This window comes from Magnolia sinica, chromosome 1, assembly GCF_029962835.1.
Source record: "Magnolia sinica isolate HGM2019 chromosome 1, MsV1, whole genome shotgun sequence".
In the NCBI taxonomy this organism is placed as follows: domain Eukaryota; kingdom Viridiplantae; phylum Streptophyta; class Magnoliopsida; order Magnoliales; family Magnoliaceae; genus Magnolia; species Magnolia sinica.
The window spans coordinates 54,461,629-54,468,902 of record NC_080573.1 but is presented as its reverse complement, the minus strand read 5'-3'; the positions used below and the strand labels follow the sequence as shown (position 1 = coordinate 54,468,902).

The following is a 7,274-nucleotide window of genomic DNA, read 5'->3' as shown; positions in this document are numbered from 1 at the left end:
AAGGACTGTCGATATCATCGAGGTTTGAATTTCGAGGATATCGAGGCTCTCTTCAATATATCGAGAATCACATGTTTTGCCTTCACAACATATTGGACACAACAGACCAGATGTCGATTTTATCGAGTCGTCTTGATGAACTCGAGATTCAAAATTTAATGATATCGAACAATCTATCGATTCATCGATAATTCAGTCCAGAATTTTTTGAAGTTGTTGGACATCTTAAGTCCTCAATTCGACAAGATCGAGTTTCGAGGACATCGATAACAAGGTTCGATTTCATCAAACCACGTATCGATAAATCGACGAGGGTAGAAAACTTAGAGATTTTCCTGATTTTGCAAAATAGTTTTCTCACCTTAAATCCTAAGATGTTCTATCCATTTTTAAGGGTTTGATATACCTGGTGTTTTGGGACATGGGATGTGAGGCTAAGTTTACCATTGACGAGTTCGGGCACACATCCTGTTAAGATAGACACTTAAACAATCTTCCTATGGGGCTCACATGTCTTACTGACTCAACACTCACGCTAATTGACAAACCAGGGTACTTTCAATCTCCCCCTTTGTCAATTACGTGACAAAACACCAGACGTCCTAGAACAGCATCTAAACCAACACCCTAAATTGTGTGTACATGAACTTTACACAATTTTACAATGCTATTGAGTTCACATACACGACTATATCATTCAGTAGTAGTTGCTCCCCCTGTCTTCTTGTAGCTGCTCCCCCTAACACATGTACCACCATTCAGACATAGATACACACAATTTTCCTCCATGGTGGGATTTGTTCTCTCCCTTTTTGTCAGTCATTGGCAAAGGGCAATATTGCAAGACTAGTTGACTGAAGTTGAAGCATAAAGAGATGGGAGAACCAATTAAGACTGAGATAGTTCAATGCAGAATAGATACATCTCTAAAATGCAAAAATAGTAAGAGACAGATGTATAATAGATAATGACATCTCTTATTTGCATAGAAACCATTTAGGTATACCAGGTTAAAAAGGAGAGTTGTGATGTTAACAGTATAACTTTAAAGGACAAGAAATCACAATCCAATTGGCAACCATTAAGGAATATGCAGGAGAAGACATTCACAATTTATACCAGCATTTCACAGACTTTAGCACATAATTGATAACAAAGAGATATGGCATCAAAGATATATGAATTATAAATCAGCCATTAACAAAAATATCCAAAATAGAAACTGCCCAAGCATGACAGTATTTCATCATTCATCCCAAACCAACAAAACCAAATATCTAGCCCAACCATGGGCATACAAGTATGTTCCTCATACATAGGATATCCATAAACCATTCCAAAAAAATAATGTTAGACCTGTCATGTTAGGTAGCCATCACATACACTCATAAGATCGCATGGCATTCAAAAAGATATCTATGCCCATATGTCGAGATGAGTATCTAGTGCATGTGACGGCACAAAGACTATCGATACTATGGTGGAGGGGCTGATGAAGATGGTGTTGTATCGTCTCATCGGCAAGTTATCAGATCGACCAATTGTTGCACCGACTGCTGTATGTTGGACATCACGGCGCCGGATTCGGCGATCGGAAATTTTGTGAGCCCGGTTTCCAAGTTCGGGGCGTGACACCCCGACCCTATCTTGGTGCAACTTGAAGCATTAGGTCTGAGTCGAACCAATTGGATCTGGAACTTGTTGTGACTCTGGAGGATCTCCACCAGTTGGTGTTGTGTCTTCTCCTATTTCACCACCTTCATGAATAGTCTCCTCGGATTGCTCTTCCACATAAGCATGAAATCTAAGGTCTAGTTTTCGAATATTAACCTTGTTAAAATGCTTGAGAGGACGCTCAGGATCGTCTGTCGGAGGAATACCGATTGTATCGTATATCACATGAATGATGTGAGGAAAGGGCAAATATATTACTCCGGACTGGTGTATAACACTTGCTATTTGGTGAAGGATCAAGGTAGGCAGACAAAGTTGGACTCCAGTGGCAACACAATGCATAATTATGACCATGAACCCGGTAAGATCAGCACAGTTGGGTCCACGAGGATAGGCATTTAAGCAGAATATCACGTGCAAGACTTGGTATCGAGGGTGCATATATTTCGCCTTTAATGCATTCCCTTAGTACCATGGGATATCTCGATCCTGACACAGGAATTTTGTAATTGTAGACCGAGTGATGGGATTTTCAAGATCAAAGTCAGGCAATCCTACTTGAGACAAAGTTAGACCAAGAATGCTAGCGATGGATTCTGCAGTAATGTCAACACTATCATCCCTGACTGTGACAGTAATGGATGGTGGTTCTAGTGTTGGAGAATGATAGTGTGCAAGGAAGCTGTAGGTCTACTCATCATGACATGGACCCCCGAAATCAAGAAGACATAGCTAGTCGATTGCCTTTAACAGAGTTTCCACATTGTAGGGTTTTATGCATTCCTTGTCAATCCTACGCTCATAGACCAAGCGCTTCCCTGAGTACTTTTTAAGTATGTGTGGAGGAGGACCCACAACAGTATGTAGCGGTGGTGGTGCTTCAACCGGAGCTTCTCTACATGATGACTGCCGAGTAGAGGAGCTCCGAGGGCATGCAGGGGATCGTTAAGACTAAGCCCCTCCTCTTTCTTTTGAGGCCACAAATTTCTTTCTGGTGGGCCTGGATGACTCACCGATGGCAGGAGACTTGCCTTTCTCCTTACTCATTGGAATAACTTAGAAGGAAATGTCAAAGAAAAAAATATCTGAGGACTATGAGAACAAACCCAAAATTTCCAACTGAAGGATGTCATTCAATCTATAGAGGCCCTATCATAATGAAGTATATGTTGAGAATCAAGAACATATATGTAAGAGATTACCTGATTCAAGACACTCTAGATGGCATACGGTTGACAAACGATGAGAGCCATGGAAGAAACTCTCAGAGAAATTGAGCAGGGAAACAAAAATGAATTTATCGTGCGGTGATCTTTGATGTCATCGAACATGGTTTCAATGATATCGATATCCCCTAATCGATGTTATGGATGATTAGTTTGAGGGCATACCAATCGACCTGACGTTTCAAATTCTCGAGAGGTCATCGATGGGATCAATTTTGTTCTAATGAGATCGATGACTCGTTTGATTCAACGATTCACTTATCAAGGAGAAGGATGGGACAAGTTATCTCCAGTTTCCGATAACCTTCCATATATGTATAACTCAGTATATTTTCATATCAGTCTGTATACACATCAAAATTTGTACAAAAGTTGTACCATCCAAAATTATAAACATCAGAATGTTTATACACAAAGAAAAATGAGGTATAGAGACCTCAGATATATCATGAAAATCATCAAAATTAAATCATTTCAACAACCATCCAGATCTAGATGCATGACCTGGTCATGTTTTCCATGCTCAATTGTTACTAAGCATATGGATCAGTGTTGAGGGTCAAATATTGCATATCAGGCCCCAGTTATTGCCTGGATTTATGAACGTAATACTGTTTAATGGCCTGTTTTAATCGTGTTTATGTTGCAAGGTGGATTTACTAGCATGGACTGAAAAATGGTTCTAAAAGCGTGGATTTGACGTTCATAAATCACTAAGGTAAGGGACAGACTCCAGGGGACCAAGATTGATGAATTTACACGCCAGAGATCTGAGAAAATTGAGAAATTGGAGCTTAAGTGGCCCGAAAGACATCCAGAATGCAAGATCACAGGGTTCCCACCATCCGTTCAGCTCGAAACTTCATACATGGCCTGAGGATCATAAATTAACTGTACATGTCGAATTTCATCCATTCGATCCCTGTGAAAATGGTTTGTTGTGACTGAAATTACAATAGATCTGCGATAGCTTTGAGCATGTTCTTAGCATTATAGGGTTTATGAATTTGGGAACCCTGTTGTTCACCATCGTCTCTTAGGCATGGTTGGATGACGGAACTCTTCCTGACATTCATACACCACTCAGATTGGCTGTGAATTGGTTTGATTCTGTTGTTTGCTTTGTCTCATGGGTATAGTTTTGTGATGGAATCCATTCTAATTTACACCCGTCTAATCTCTTGAAAACTAGATTAAATAAAGTTAAGAATTGATTTTCAGGTTATATCTTCCCACTGGATGAAGATGGGACTCGAAGTCCAGTTGAGTTCATGAATCGACCGTAGATCTCTCTGATCTCTACAAGTGGATCCTCTAAATCTCTAGTTTCCTACCTCTGAATTCTTTAAGTTTTAGATTAATATTTCACCATTATTCCCTCAAATTCATTCGATTTAGATTTCATCTTAGTCTAATTCTAGTTCTATTTAGTTTCAGATTACGTACAGGTTTCAGTCCCTTGGGATTCGACCTCGGTCTCACCGAATTTATTACTACATCACAACCCTATACTTGGAGAGTGAACAAGTTTTTGGCACCGTTGCCGAGGATTGACGATCACGTTTTTCTGAAATTAACTAGTTTTAGGATCAGTTTAAAATTAGGTTTAGATTTTTCTGATTTATAGAAACTAACCTGTTTTCCTGTTTTGTAGGATCCTAACATAAACTTCTAAATTGGTAATCCCTTTCTAATTCCTATACTTTTCTAATTTTAGAAGTAGGGTTTGAGTTTTAGAAATTTTCTAATTTTAGGATTTTTCTATTTTTGGGAAATAGTTTATTTTTATAAACTTTCCTCTTTTATTTTTAGAAACTAACTTATGTTTAGGGAACTTTCCTTTTTAGAAACTAACTTTTTATTTCAATTGTAGGAACTTTCTAACTTTAGACTTTCTATTTTAGAAACTAATCTCTTTTGTTTTCTTTTACAGGATCTTAACATAGGAACTTCTCATTTGGTACGAACTTTCTAACTTCTCCTCTTACTTTCTGTACTTTTCTAATTTTAGATTTAGATTCTTCTTTTAAGTAACTTTCTATTTTCTAGTTTTAGAAATTTTTCTTTTTTTTTTTTAGAAACTAACTTTCTATTTTGTAGGCTTTTAAGATAGAAATTTCTAATTTGGTAAGCTTTTTCTCTACTTTCAATTTTTCAAGTCTCTTTTAATAACTTACTTTCTAGTTTAGGACTTTCCTAATTTACTTTAGAAATTTCCACTTTCCTTTAGGAATTTCTTCATTTAGAAACTAGTTTACTTCTATCCTTCTTTTTAAGGTTTTTCTAATTTTAGACCTTCTCTTTAAAAATAGAAATTTCTAATTCAGTTTTTAACTTAGGGACTCCAATTTAGTAACTTCTTTCTAACCCTCTCTTTCGTTTTAGATTTTCTTTTCCTTTCTTAGGATTAGGTTTCGAATTTGATTGAGGGCTGCGAGTGTTTTATGCCCAAGTGGGCCCGTGACAACACTCGACGTCTCTTGACTGAAGGAGGATTGGTTGAGGGGTTAACTATCCATCGCAGGACTAGACACCACTCGAAATCCCCTGAGTTAATTGAAGTGATGGCTGAAAACCAACCTCTTCTACCCCAACCTAGGGTGGAAGACATTCAAGATGAGAATGAGGTGCATCAAGCACCCCCGCCTCATACTTTACGAGATTATTTACAACTAGCGGGGGTGAGTACGCCCTCATGCATGATTTTTCCTAAAAATACAGGACATATGGACATCAACCAGGGGTTATCCAACTCCTTCCTAAGTTCCATGGGCTTGAATCTAAAGAACCATATCTACATTTGAAAGAATTTGATGAGATCATAGCCACTTTATATTTCCAAAATGTGTCTCAGGACACAGTCAGGCTGAGACTCTTTCCTTTTTCCTTAAAGGAGAAGGCTAAGATGTGGTTACATTTACTGTGTCCTAGATCCATTGGCACATGGAATGATATGCAAAGGAAATTTATAAAGAAAATTTTTTCACATCATAAAACGATTACCCTTAGAAAAGCAATCATGAACTTCACCCAAAAGGAGGATGAAACATTTTACCAATGTTGGGAATGGTTCAAGGATTTGGTCAGTTCATGCCCACAACACGGCTTTGAAACGTGGTGCATCATAAATTTTTTCTACGATGGACTGACATCTTCCATGCGCCAAATGGTCGAGACAATGTGTAATGGAGAATTCATTAATAAAAATGTTGACGAGGTATGGGATTACCTCGATAGTCTTGCTGAAAAAAACACAATCATGGGACTATTACTCAAAATCGAACACCACGTCTAGGCCGACTCAATCTAAGGAGAAAGGTGGATTGTATCTCTTGAAAGAAGAGGATGATCTCAAGTATAAAGTGACGACGCTCATAAGAAAAGTTGAGGCCATGGAAGGAAAGAAGGATAAGGTTAATGAAAGTGTTTGCGGCATCTGTGATTGAAACATTCATACAACTGAAAATTATCCTACGATACCTGCCTTTCGAGAAGTGTTGAATGAACAATCCAATGCCGTAAATACTTATCAAAGACCTTTCAATGGACCGACCTCTAATACATACAATCTTGGTTGGAAAAATCATCCAAACTTTAGTTGGAGAAATGAACAAACTGCTACCCCTCAAAGTTTCTTCAATCAAAATTCAAATCAGGGGAAACCTCAAGAAGAACCGGTTTAAAATTCCATGTAAGAGCTGACCTAGGCAATGCGAGATTTTATGCAAAAGATGGATTCACGTATGACGGTTATAGAAAAGGGGATGCTTCCTGCACAACCGCTCCCCAATCCTAAACCGCAATACGAGATAAGTGATCCCAGCTCTTCAAATCAAATGGGGCACGCTAAATCCATCACCACTCTTAGGAGTGGGAAGATCATTGATAAAATCCTTCCGGTTAGGCCTGAAAAACCTCAAGAACTAGAAGAGGAAAACAATGATGGATCTAGTGAGGCCCCACAAAAATTAGAACCGGAACTTCTAAAAAAGCCAGTGGCTCCATTTCCCCAACGGTTGGTCGCACCAGAACCTCTCTCTAACTCTCAGGATATCCTAAAGGTGTTGAAACAAGTGAAAGTCAACATTCCTCTACTTGATGTCGTAAAACAGATACCTTCATATACCAAATTCCTGAAAGACTTATGCACGACCAAATGACGGCAGAGTATTCAAAAGAAGATCTTCTTGACCGAGAAAGTGAGTGCCATCCTAAAGCAAGACGTGCCATAGAAATTCAAAGATCCTGGTAGCCCAACCATATCATGTGTAATCGGAGACTACCGAATTGATCATGCACTTCTTGACTTAGGAGCGAGCGTCAATATGATTCCCTACTCGGTATACAAACAGTTAGGTTTGGGTGAATTAAAAC

General features: G+C 38.6%; 1 non-coding gene across 1 annotated transcript; it reads right to left on the bottom strand.

Moving 5' to 3' along the window:
- Positions 1-5,901: 5,901 nt before the first annotated feature.
- On the bottom strand, positions 5,902-6,008 carry LOC131222496 (small nucleolar RNA R71). Its single transcript, XR_009160072.1, has one exon. It is a non-coding gene; the product is annotated as a small nucleolar RNA R71 (small nucleolar RNA).
- Positions 6,009-7,274: the final 1,266 nt, after the last annotated feature.